Source organism: Phyllostomus discolor, chromosome 2 (assembly GCF_004126475.2).
Source record: "Phyllostomus discolor isolate MPI-MPIP mPhyDis1 chromosome 2, mPhyDis1.pri.v3, whole genome shotgun sequence".
NCBI classification, from domain to species: domain Eukaryota; kingdom Metazoa; phylum Chordata; class Mammalia; order Chiroptera; family Phyllostomidae; genus Phyllostomus; species Phyllostomus discolor.
In genome coordinates, this window is record NC_040904.2 from 99,742,684 (window position 1) to 99,755,327 (window position 12,644).

Sequence of the window (12,644 nt, forward strand, 5' to 3'; positions counted from 1 at the left end):
ACAAACTGACAGATCTCAGAAGTAAGGGGGATGAGGGGAACTGGAAAAGATTAGCCAAACATATATGCCTTGCCCAGAGACACAGACAATAGTGTGGTGAGGGCTGGGGAGAGGGGGCAGAGCCTGGGTGGAGTGGGGCAAAGGGAGATGGAAATGAGGGACATCTGTAATAGTCTCAACAATAAGAAAAGCCACAGAAATTTAAAGCCTGGGGATTAACCAAGCTAACTTTAAAGTACAAAGATTGGACTAGAAATCAGATCCCCTGATTTCTTCCTTGGGTTCTGCAGTTAAATTGCTCGATGTCCTTGGATGTGGGATTCTATTTCAGTTTCTCCCTCCATAAAATATGGATAATACTTGCTCCACTTGCCCTACTGGATTTGTTTAAAGCCTGATATAAGTAATGTATATCAAGGAAGGGTGTTTTACCATTTCAGCTATAGAAGCACTTCTGTGATTTTTGGTTTAAGTGATAGTAGCTAGAAATGAGTTTTGAAGCCATGAAGCAGGTTAGTTAATTTGAGATAGCTCAAACTAACTGATGAGGTTAAGAACTCACAAAGTATTGAGATTTTATTGCAGGTTAAAGCTACAAATTAACTGGGCAAATCGTGACTGTGGCATTAATTTAGCGCTTTTAAGTAACATATTTTCCCTTGCCATAAATTCACCTTTTCTGAAATTAATATTTATGATTTTGACGACATGAATAGAAATAAGGAAAATGTTTGGTGTTCTTTTACAAACCTATGTAGAAAAATGTTAAAGAGTTTGTTAATAATCAATGGCATTATAGCTTTCCTTCTAAGAAAAAGAATAAAGTTTTTCTTGCCAGTATTTTATGTAAGAAGCTTTATGCTTTTTACCTTTAATTTACCTACCAAAACTTTAATTTCTGGTTGAGTAATAGTTGTGGGAGAATATATTTTGTCAGTTTAAACTAGGGATAGGATGTTTTTAAAACCAATAGTGTCCTAATTTTGAAACCTGTTTTGAAAGGGTCCTTTAAAAAATTGGGCCTTGTTTTGGATCAAGATCACGTTTTGTCAGAAACCCTAATATGTGAAAATCACAAATATTTATTTATTTTAAAATTTAATCTTTGTTGTATTTTTTTCCATTACTATTTAGTCCCATTATATTCCCTTCTCCCCAGCAATCACCACACTGTTGTCCATGTCCATGAGACCTTTTTCCTTTTTGCTCAATCCCTCTAACTCCTAAACTCCCCACTCCTACTAGCTGTCATCTGCTTTCCATCTGAGTCTGTCTCTGTTTTGTTTGTTAGTTCAATTTGTTCATTAGATTCCACCTATGACTAATATCATATGATATTTGTCTTTCTCTGACTGGCTTATTTCACTTAGCATAATGTTCTCCAGGTCCATCCATACTGTTGCAAGGGTAAAATTTTCTTCTTTATTACAGCAGAGTAGAATTCCATTGTGTAAATGTCCCATAGTTGTTTTATCCACTCATCTATTGATGGACACTTGGGCTGCTTCCATATCTTGGTGAGAAAATTGCAAATATTTAAAATAATACATTTTTATGCTTTAGAAATATATATATATATATATGTGTGTGTGGTAAAAATAAAGTGACAGGAATGTAATGTAAAATGAGAAAAAAATAATTTGAATGTGATTCAGAAATAGAGTTAACATTACAAATCAGTAAACTTAAAGGGGAAAGGTAGAAATAGCAGCAATAATAGAAAATGAAGCTATGTGATAAAAAGTTTTGGAGAAATGTTTACATAAATGTGAGAATCCTCTTAATGCTAATTCTAATAAAACCCTCTCTATGTCAGCTACCACAGATGCATCTCTCTTCCTTGTGGCCGTATGGGTCAAAATTAAGCAGCATCCCCAATACTATAGTTGTCCTTGAAACTACCCAGTCAGGCTGAAGAGTTCTGAAAACCCTATGGGAAGTGAAGGAGCTTTTATGGCTTGTGGAGCTTCACAGCGATGGCATCTGTCTGTGGCTAGCAGAGGAGATGCAGTGGGGCTGCTGGAGAGTGCGACGAGAAAAGGAGACAACATAATGCATTATCTAGGGAAAGGGTTGAATTTCAGGGGACTGGGAAAGTACATGGCGTATTTGTCCACTTATCAAAACTACACCGTTAAACTATTCTTGGGTCAAACTGACTAGAATGTTGCTGAAAAAAGAAGGGAGACCAAATGAAGGGCATTTTTTCCCTTCAGCCACCCTGTCTAGATTTCCTTGTAAACATTTGTTTTTGGCCAAAAAAATACAGCCATTAGAATATTAAGTCTCGTGGAGCATTGTGGTGAGCTTTTGCTGCAACAATTTGATAACAATACCACCGAGAAGTCCCTGCAGACTGTCACACAACAGTCCCTTTGAAGACATGTTGACTTCACCTCATGTGCTTCTCACCTGGCTGGTCAGAGGTACCAGCTGTGACACAGGTAAGCTCTTTCAATAAAGAATTTATTTATTTAGGAGAAATTGTTGGCCATGATTGCAAACTAGAGAGCCAAATGACTCAATTGACTTATAATGTGACTGAAGTGTTCAGATGCCTACTCCAGCTGTATGTGGTCCCTTTATACTTACATGTCTACACAGGGCTAGTTCATAGATTTCTCAGTTTTTCGGGCTGGAATTTTCTGTTTTGGCATAGTTAATACCCATCTCTAGTGGTTTATGAATTTCTTTTTTCTGTTTTTTTCTTTTTCCTACTAGATAGTGAAACTTTGTAAGAATGTTACCCCATATTCAATTTAATTTAGTTAATCCAATAAATACTTATTGGGTGCCTATGACATATGGAATACAGTGATGGGCATATTGAAAGACTAAGAGAACCTAGCCCTGCCCTTTGGGATCTTACAGTCTAGTAGGGATGATTAAGATTTTGCATACAAATAATTATAAAACTAAGGAGACTGGGTTATAAGAATATTTTCAATGATGGAGAAATGCTTATAAAATAGTGTCATGGGGAATATTAACCTGAACACTAAACTGTATATACAAATTAAGTTCTCTTAAAAAGTGAACAACAATAAAAAAAAGTACACATATAAGGATTGAAAGAGAATATTCCAAAATGAAAACAGTGGTTATATGGGTGATGGACTTAAAAATGATTATAATATTCTTCTTTATTCTTTTCTATTTTTTCAAACTTTTTTTACAATGAATCTGTGCTATTAGAATCATTAAAAATAAGCTTTATTAAGTGTATGAGAGTAGTATTAAAAAGTACAAAATACAGTGGAAGTATAGAGGAGCAAAATTATATCTGACTGAGGTGGGAGAATTAGGAAGGCTTTAGTATCTATGTCTTTCATAATGATAAAAGTCTTTCCGTCTTGGAAACAGATGAAATTTTATTGAGTTGAAAATGTGTATTATATTCATGCAGCTTTTTTCTATGACATTTGACTACTCTCTCTCTCTTGTTCTTTCTGTCTCTGAACTACCTATAGCTCTTGTAGCTGCTAGTTGACTTACTACATTTTAAATTTTATATTATTTTAGATATGTCTTTAAAATGTTATACTATGTATACCATAGAGAGATATTTTCTAAATCAATACTTGTTGTCAATCACTAGTCACATTCCTAGTTAGAATAGATAGATGTAGTGAAGAATCTCTTCACTTGTCCCATTGACTCTAGAAATGCTAAATTTGATCATTGGCTAGCAAGGTCTGCTCTTTTATCCTTGCTTATCCTTGTGTTCTTCTGAAGACTTCTGTATCTATTAATATTCAACCCATGAACACATTCTCCAGGGTCTAATAGGCCTCTAGGAAAGACACTTACTATAATATTCCACAGCCATCTGCCTCATCAACCCATGAGCTTCCTGTTCTCTTAGTGGACACCCTGGATTATGAAACTTCCCATGGTGTGTGGTGAAGTTGCAGAGGGTTATCAGGACAGAATTTTAGTGACATGCATTCAGCTAACCAGAAAGGTGAGAGTCTTGGTTCTGTGCAACACCAGATGAACTATTTACCCTCTCTATGCCTCATTTTCCTCACTTATAAACTGGAGGTAATAATAGTATCTACTTCATAGGCTTATTATGAAGATTAAATTTAGCATTTGTAAGCATTTGATATGTAGTTGTCATTATCATGATGTATATAATAGACCTGGAGGATTGTGGTGGGTTCTTTTTTTTTTTTTTCTTAATAAATTACAGAAAGAAGAGGGGGCAGGAAAATATGCTGAGAAGATACAAGTCTTTTCCATTTCTTTTCTTTTCTCTTCTTTTCTTTTCTTTTCTTTTCTTCCTTTCTCTCTTCTTTCCTTCCTTCCTTTGAAATAGTAGAGGACAAAAGAACATGTAAAGGAATAATTGCTCTACAGTGTGATTCATGCAATGACAAGAATGTTCAAGATACAGAAAGGGGAATGATGAATTGGACATGGATCAGGGAAGGCTTTGAGAAGAAGTGCTACTTGGGCACAGTTTTTAATAAGTGAGGAGTGGGAGGCAGATGAGGGTAGTGGTGATGGGAGAATGTGGCAGTCAAGGAGTATTTGGACAGTATCATGATTTAGGGATGGTACTGGTGGAACTTGAAGAGTGGGAGGAGTAGTGAGACATAAGACTAGAGAGAGAGGGAGAGTGGGTACAGCCCATGAGTAAGATTGCCTTTACCTGTATGTAAATGTACATTTGTGTCAGAGCTTCTTGAAGGGGCTGAGTGTTCTCTGAGCCCTTTCTCCCTCCCCTTCCAGAGCTGTCCCATTAGAGTGTAGCCCTGACTGGAAAGACTCATTTACTACTGCCTCTTCGTTCTCAGGGGGAGCAGAGGTTGCCATCCTAAAATATTGATTATTTTAAGTTGATTATTTTTAAGAAACAAAGATTTGAGTAGAAACTTTGACCTTCCCCCAACTGTCTAAAAGAATTGGATAGAAGACCAAGAAAGGAGCTATCATCATAGATAACAATTGTTTAATATGGATTAGTGTGTGATGGTGAGGAATCTAGCAAGGCTCCTTTGATCAAAGTCTTCTCTGTATCTCATTGTTAAAGAATGGCCCAGCAAACATTTGTTTCCCAAACATTTGCTTTTTCATCTCCACATGCATTGCTTTTGTGCTCTTTGAAGTCCTAAACCACAAGGTCTCTTTTCTCCTTAGCTCAAGGTGGCAAAAATATAAACATAGCAGTTAAATATTGCTTGAAACCAAAGAAATACAAAGTAAAATATCAAAATGGGATGCTTTTCATATATTGGATTAACAGAAATTTTAAAATGGCAGAAAGAGTGCAGAGAAACGGACACTCTCATGATCAGCTGATGGTAGAGGAAATACTACAAACTTTCTAGAGGGCAGGTTAAGAGTAAATGTCAGAACTATGCATCCCCTTTGAGATAGTAGTTGTATCTCTACAAGTGTACTTTAAGGGTAACATTGGATAAGTGTACAAAGATGCAAATACAAGATTATTGTTGAAACTCAGCTTACAATATCTAGAAATCAAAAGCCATCTAAAAGCCCATCCAGAGAGAACTAGACAAATTTATTATGGAACATATGACAATAAATGATGTAGGTCTAAATTTATTGACATAGAAAACATCCACAATGTATTGCTTAGTATGTTTAGTATGATCTAATTTTTTATGGAAGTAAGAAGAAAACTCTATGTAGGTGCACACATAGCAGAAACTCTGGAAATGCATGCCTTAAAGCATTGGGCACCAAGGAGGAGTATAATGTGCATAGTCTTCCCTGGAAGCAGAAAATAAATGGAGCACATGGTCTGTAGTATATTTATGAACAATAATAAAACCCACTAATATCAATCTGCTTTTTATTATCACCATGTCCAGCATTTCTAAACAACAACAAAAGATGGCATATAAATCTCAACTGCCTGTCTTGTTCTTGAGTTCCCAATTCTTATGGAATCCCAGCCTGCCATATGTATATATGTAATAAATTTGGTTATTCCCTCCTCTTTATCTGTCTCATGTCTATTTGATTATTAGATGAGCTAGAGAACTTAGAGTAGAAGGAAAATTATTTTTCCTTTCCCATAACTATTTTTATCCATTTAGGAAGCATCACTCCATAACTTTCCAGATATACTTGTATATCTTCTAGTTATACCTCCTCCACTGTTGACTTCCCCCCAGCAACATTCAGGAAAGCCAGTGACAGTTGCTTGTGAAGTTGTCACTGACCCCTCAAATATTATCTTAGGGCAGACTCTGATCCGAATGAATTTACATGTGACTCATCAAAAGAAACATTTGTATATTAGATAAATTGAATTCCAGCTTTATGCAGCAAATCAAACACATCTGCACAGGATCAGCCTAAGTGAACTTGACTTAGTGGGTATCCCACAAGAAATGCTGAGGTGCTGGAAGTCTCTGTCTGCTAAGGGTATATGTCGTGAGTGGAGTGTGGAGTGTGGAGGTGGTGTCGGGGTCGCGGGGAAGCTTTCCTTAGATCTAGTGGGGGTTGGCTGGGTTATGCTGGCTCACATTCTTTTTTTGGCTGAGGCAAATTTTCTACCTTTCTTTTTTTTTCTTACAGAATGCCTTTCTTTTTGTTGATTGTCAACATACTTCTGCTTGTTCGTGATGCAGGTGAGTTGCTTTTCAAAACCAACTTTGTGGGTATTTCTAAAACAGCTTTGGTGATAGTGAAGAAAATAGTGACTTGGAGATTTTATAAAAAGCAAGCGATTTAATCTCTCTGAACCTCAGTCTTTTCATTTTTTTTTTTTTTGATGAGAATAACAATGCTGTATTTGTGGCACAGAAAATAGTGAAGAATAGATGGGAAAATACAACAGCCACAAATTGTAAAGCATTACTGTTTACAGTTTTCATTGTTTTAATGAGAAAAGCCTCCCCATACCCCCAATTTGGTTTGTCCATGTAATTCAGCTTACTCAAAGTGTATGTACAATACTTTCTTTAAAAAAAAAATGTTTCCGATTTTCCGGCAAGATGGAGGAATAGGTGGGCGCACCGTACCTCACACAACCAAGAACAGAGCAACAATTTACAACAATGATTTGCAGTCATAATATCAGAACTGTCAGAGGATTTATCTAAAAGGAAGATGGACAGCCTAGAAGTTGAAGTAGACCCGCACATCCAGACTGGTAGGGGACTACGAACCGAGCGAGCAGGTGTGGGGCTGGCGCGGGTCGCAGGCGCGCGGAGGGCGGAGGTCGGGGGAAATTTGGCGCAGAATTGGCGCGACAGCAATCCGGGACGCAGGAGCGAGCGCAGCGGTGTAGCGGTGATCCCTGAGTATGCAAGCTGCGGCCTGGGAATCAGTGGGGCAGCGACTGGGGATCAGGGCAGAGCTCACAGCCCAGAAGCCCAGGGAAGTGTCTGACTCCAGGAGAACGGAAGGGTCGCCATTGATCCCTCCTGTCCCTGCTCCCGCCCCTGCCCCCACATATAACGTCACAAGCTAGCGACTGGGGCGCCCAGCACCGGTGAACACCTAAGGCTCTGCCCCCCACCGTAACAAGAGCGACCAGACCGGAGAAAAAATAAATAAATAAGTAAAATAATAGGAGAGACGGGGAAAGACGTAAGATGTGTCCAGCAGAACAGATCAGACCCCCAGGACTCATCCTTTTGAGTGACCAAGAAATAGCCAATCTATCAGATGCACAGTTCAAAACACTGGTGATCAGGAAGCTCACGGAACTGGTGGATTTTGGATCCAAATTACATGAAAAAATGCAGATTACCATAAAAGGGATGCAGGAAGACACACGGAGAAGAGCCAATTGTGAAAGGAAGGAATCTGAATCTCAAAACAACACAGTGGACCAGAAGGAAGATAGAATCAACCAAGCAGGAGAGCATGATGAAATAAGAATTCAAAAAATCGAAGAAAAGCTTAAGACCATCGAGGACACCTTTAAACGTTCCAACATCCAAATTATAGGGGTACCAGAAGGGGAAGACCAGCAAGTGGAAAAGTTATTTGAACAAATAATAAAGGAGAACTTCCCCAAACTGGCAAAGGGAACAGTCTTCCAAGAAATCCAAGGAGCGCAGAGAGCCCCAAAGAAGTTGGACCCAAGAAGAAACACACCAAGGCACATCATAATTACATTAGCCAAGGTAAAAACGAAGGAGAGAATCCTAGAAGCAGCAAGAGATAAGGGGACAGTCACCTACAAAGGAGTTCCCATCAGACTGTCAGCTGATTTCTCCAAAGAGACCTTACAGTCAAGAAGGGGCTGGAAAGAAATATTCCAAGTCATGAAAGACAAGGACCTACATCCCAGATTGCTCTATCCAGCAAAGCTCTCATTTAGAATGGAAGAGAAGATAAAGTGCTTTTCAGATAAGGTCAAATTAAAGGAGTTGATCAACACCAAGCCCTTACTTTATGAAATGCTAAAGGGACTTATCTAAGAAAAGAAGATAAAGAAAAGACATGTATAGTAAAAGGACAGCAAACTCACAATTATTAACAACCACACCTAAAGCAAAACCAAAAGAAACTAAGTAAACAACTAGAATAGGAACAGAACCACAGAAATAGAGGGCACAAGGGGGGGGCTAGCAGTAGGGGTGGGAGGAGGAGAGAGGGGGAAAAGGTATAGAGAATAAGTAGCATAGAATGTAGGTTGAAAATAGATAGGGGGAGGGCAAGAATAGTACGGGAAATGTAGAAGCTAAAGAACTTATAAGTATTACATATGGACATGGACTAAAGGGGGGGAAGGTGGGTGGGAGAGGGGGCACAGGGGGGAGAGGAGTGAAGGGGGAAATGGGACAACTGTAATAGCATAATCAATAAAATATATTAAAAAAAATGTTTCCAAAAGCTGCACTATAACTGCTCTGCAAAGCGATCAAACATTTATAATTTTTAGGCATATGTCATCTCTCAGGGACCTACAGCAGATCTGTTGGTCATTTAAAGCAGTGATTTCCAACTTTTTCATTTCATGGCACACGTAAACTAATTATGAAAATTGTGCAGCACACCAAAAAGTTATATGTTTTGCTGATCTGACAAAAAAATAGGTAAAATTTTGACTCATTTACACTGGATGGCTATTGTTGTATTGGCTCTTGTCATGTTTTTACTTGACGACCTAAGGCAGGGGTGCCAAACTCATTTTCACTGGGGGGCCACATTAGCCTCGCAGTTGCCTTCAAAAGGCCGAATGTAATTTCAACTCCTTAACAGTTAAGGAGTAGTTACATTATACTAAAATTATTTTAGCCCTTTGAAGGCAACCGTGAGGCTGATGTGGCCCCCAGTGAAAATGAGTTTGACACCCCTGATTTAAGAAAAAAGAGGCCAGTGCCTCTCACTAAATAATCAGGTATAGCATGTATTAAAAATTCTTGCAGTGTACCATTGTACCACAGTGCCACAACACATCAGTTGTAAATCGCTGGCTTAAGGATAACAGCAGCTTGAAGGCAGACGATCTCAGGCTCCAGAGATCTACTCAGAAGTTCGTTCAGGACCTGGTCCACCAGACTATTTTTACTGGCTCTTACCTTCTGATGCTTGGTTGCAGTGCCTGTATGTGTGTATGTGTGTGGAGGGGAGCAATAGGTCAAAGTAAGAAGGTAATTCACTTATAGTCAGGAAAAACCTGAACAAATAAATTAAAGGAATGGGTGTATATGTAGGTAAGAATGAGAAAGATATGTTCTAAGAACATTATTCTACATATTATAGCAGTATTGACAACCTAATACTATATGCTAAGTACAACAATAATAGGTACTTTAGATAGAGTGTCCTTTTCGACAGTTGTTAAAGTGTTTTTCCACAATAATAGTTTTTTACTGAGTTTTTGCCTCAGCTTCTTAGACCTTGGGAAGCTAAAGACACATCTACAAATAATACAGATTGAAACAAAAGAATTATTCAGATTCAAGTCGAACCATCTGCAGACATCAGTCAGACGCTGGCTTTCATATTACCAATTACATCATTAGTAGTTCATGTTTCATGATTTGCTGGCTAGAACCTTTGAATTCCTGAGTCGGAGACCCTTTCCTGTGAGGCCAGAAAGAGTACAGCTGTAGCAAGATCTCCTGGGTGTAATTTGAGAAGCTAGAATTAAGGACTTTTCATGAATAAGCTACATGTTCTTATGAGAGAGATTGGGAAGGGGGGCAGTTTACTGGTACCCACCCATCTAGTCCACTCCTCTGTCCCTCTGGAAAATGACTAAGCCATGTCATATAAAAACAGTCCCTAGGATCCCAAGGTATTTCATAACAACACAGGGCAGGTGTTCTTATCCTAATTATACATAAGGAAACTGTAACTTACAAAGATTTTCCCAGTGTGAAATGACTTAGACGTGGGGGAGACTTAGAACTAGAACTTGGATTTACACATCTTCAGACTAAGATTTGTTTCTCTTGTAACTATAATCCACTGCTTCTTGGTTATAGCCACATTAGACAAACAGCAACAATTTGAGCAAGACTAGAACTGAAAAGGCTCCCCTTCATCTTGAGCCTTCAAAGTTGGACTGGAATACACCATTGCATTCTTTTTCTTTTTTGGCATACAAACATACAAAGATATATTACATGGTATAACCATATCACAAATTGGAACAAAACATCCAGCAATAGGGATAGGTTAAATGCATTCTATTTCCATCATAATTTCTCTTCTGTGTCTTCCAAGGTATTTTTTTCAACCACAGTTCACATTCATACTATTCTGCATTAGCCTCAGAAGCACCAAGTGGCTAGAAAATCACTCAATCTACAGAGTGGTCCTCAGACATCCCAAATAACCATGCCTGGTCTCATATATAGTTATCATGATGTTATTGATCATATTCCCCATGCTGCAATTCACATCTCTGTGACTATTCTGTAACTACCAATTTGTACTGCATAATTCCTTCACCCTTTTCACCCAGCACCCATCCCCCAAATTCTCTTTCCCCTCTGACAATTGTCAGTCTGTCCTCTGTTTTTATTGTTTATTTTGTTCTTTAGATTCCACATACACAGGAAATCATGTGCCATTTCATACTTGGGCCTCTACCTTGCCCACTGCAGATCTTGGGACTTCTCATCTCCATAATAACATGATCTCTTTTTATAAGTTTTGTTTGTTCTGTTTCTCTGGAGAACCCTAATATATCAGGTAACATTAAGTGTTTTCAGTATGCTAGATCAATGTATCTCTCTCTTAAAAAATTAATAAAATGTAGGCACATTCTAAGCTTTTTCCTGAGTTAATTCATTCAGTCCTTATACTAACACTGAGATAGGACATGAGGAAAGAACATTCTCAGCCTAGCGTGATGTGAGGAAAGACAACACACACATTGCAAATTTCACCTTTTGTGCCCATCTTTGGGCTCATTCTTCAGCTTCCCAATGGTTTTGTAAACACTGAATATCGTGTACCAAATTACTATCTGCTTGAAATAGCTAGAGTGACTCCTTTTATTTGTTATTAAACCCTACCTGATATAGTGTTCACTGGCATTTATAAGTACTTTACTAAGTTCATTCCTCATTTGAACTTCTCAGTGTCTATGGAAGAGTTACGGGCCCACCCTTTCACTGACATTCCCCTCTCCTGCCATTGCTCCTTTGTGGAGGGCACAGAAAGTCTTGAGTTTTCTTGGGAAAGAGAGGATAGCTGAGAAGACTATGAGGTAGAAAATGATAAAGAATATTTCCACTTCTTCAGGTACTATAAATTTTTGAAGTTTTCTCTAAGTTGGTTTACCAGTTTCACAATAACACAGAGCAACCAGAGGAGCAAAACTCATTGTATGAGGGAAGAGTTTCCATGGATCAGGGTGAAATTTCTGAGGGGATTCTATCACTATTCTTTTACTAAGAACTGTGAATTTCATGGATGAAGCTATCTATAAATGCACAGTCGTCACACCACATGGAAGAGGCAAAAGTACAATAAAGCTAATAGTAGGAGGTAAGAACATTTATTGGATAAATTTGGTTTCAAGCTCTGTCTCTCTTCATAGGGATAAATTGTAAGTCTTCTCTTCCAGTATTATCACTTTTTCTCTTCAAATTATTATGGGTGTTCTTGTTCCTATAATGAGAGTCTATAATATATTATTGGAATGTCAGTTTATCTTAGCTAAAATATTGCTCTCAGCCAAAGTTGCTATATCTGCACCTAGCATTCAAATAAGGGAATGAAGAATAGGAAAAGGAAAACACTGGCCTTGTCATGAACTCACCAAACAAATTATAACACTGAAAACCAAAAATGTTCAATAACAATAATCCTACACAAATACTCTGAGATCTGATGTGTAGTTTAGTGAGAAGAGCCCTGCATTGGAAATCAGGTGGCCCAAGTTCTAGTTCTGGATAGCTCTGGACAACTCATTTAGCTTTTCTAGGCTTCATTTTCTCACTATTCAAATGTGGGATTGGACTGGACCAGTGGATCTCCATAGTGCCTCAGGGATCCTCACCTTTCTCAGGGTTACATGGGGAGTGGTCTTCATCCCACCAGAGATCGATCTCACAGTGGGTGGAGGGAGGCATGGCAGAGTTCTTCCAGGGTAGGAGTTGGAAGAGATGGTGAGGGAAATGGTGAGACTTACTTGTTATCTTCTGTGTTTCTCAGCAGACTATATGAGGTCACCAAAAGTTCAAAACAAA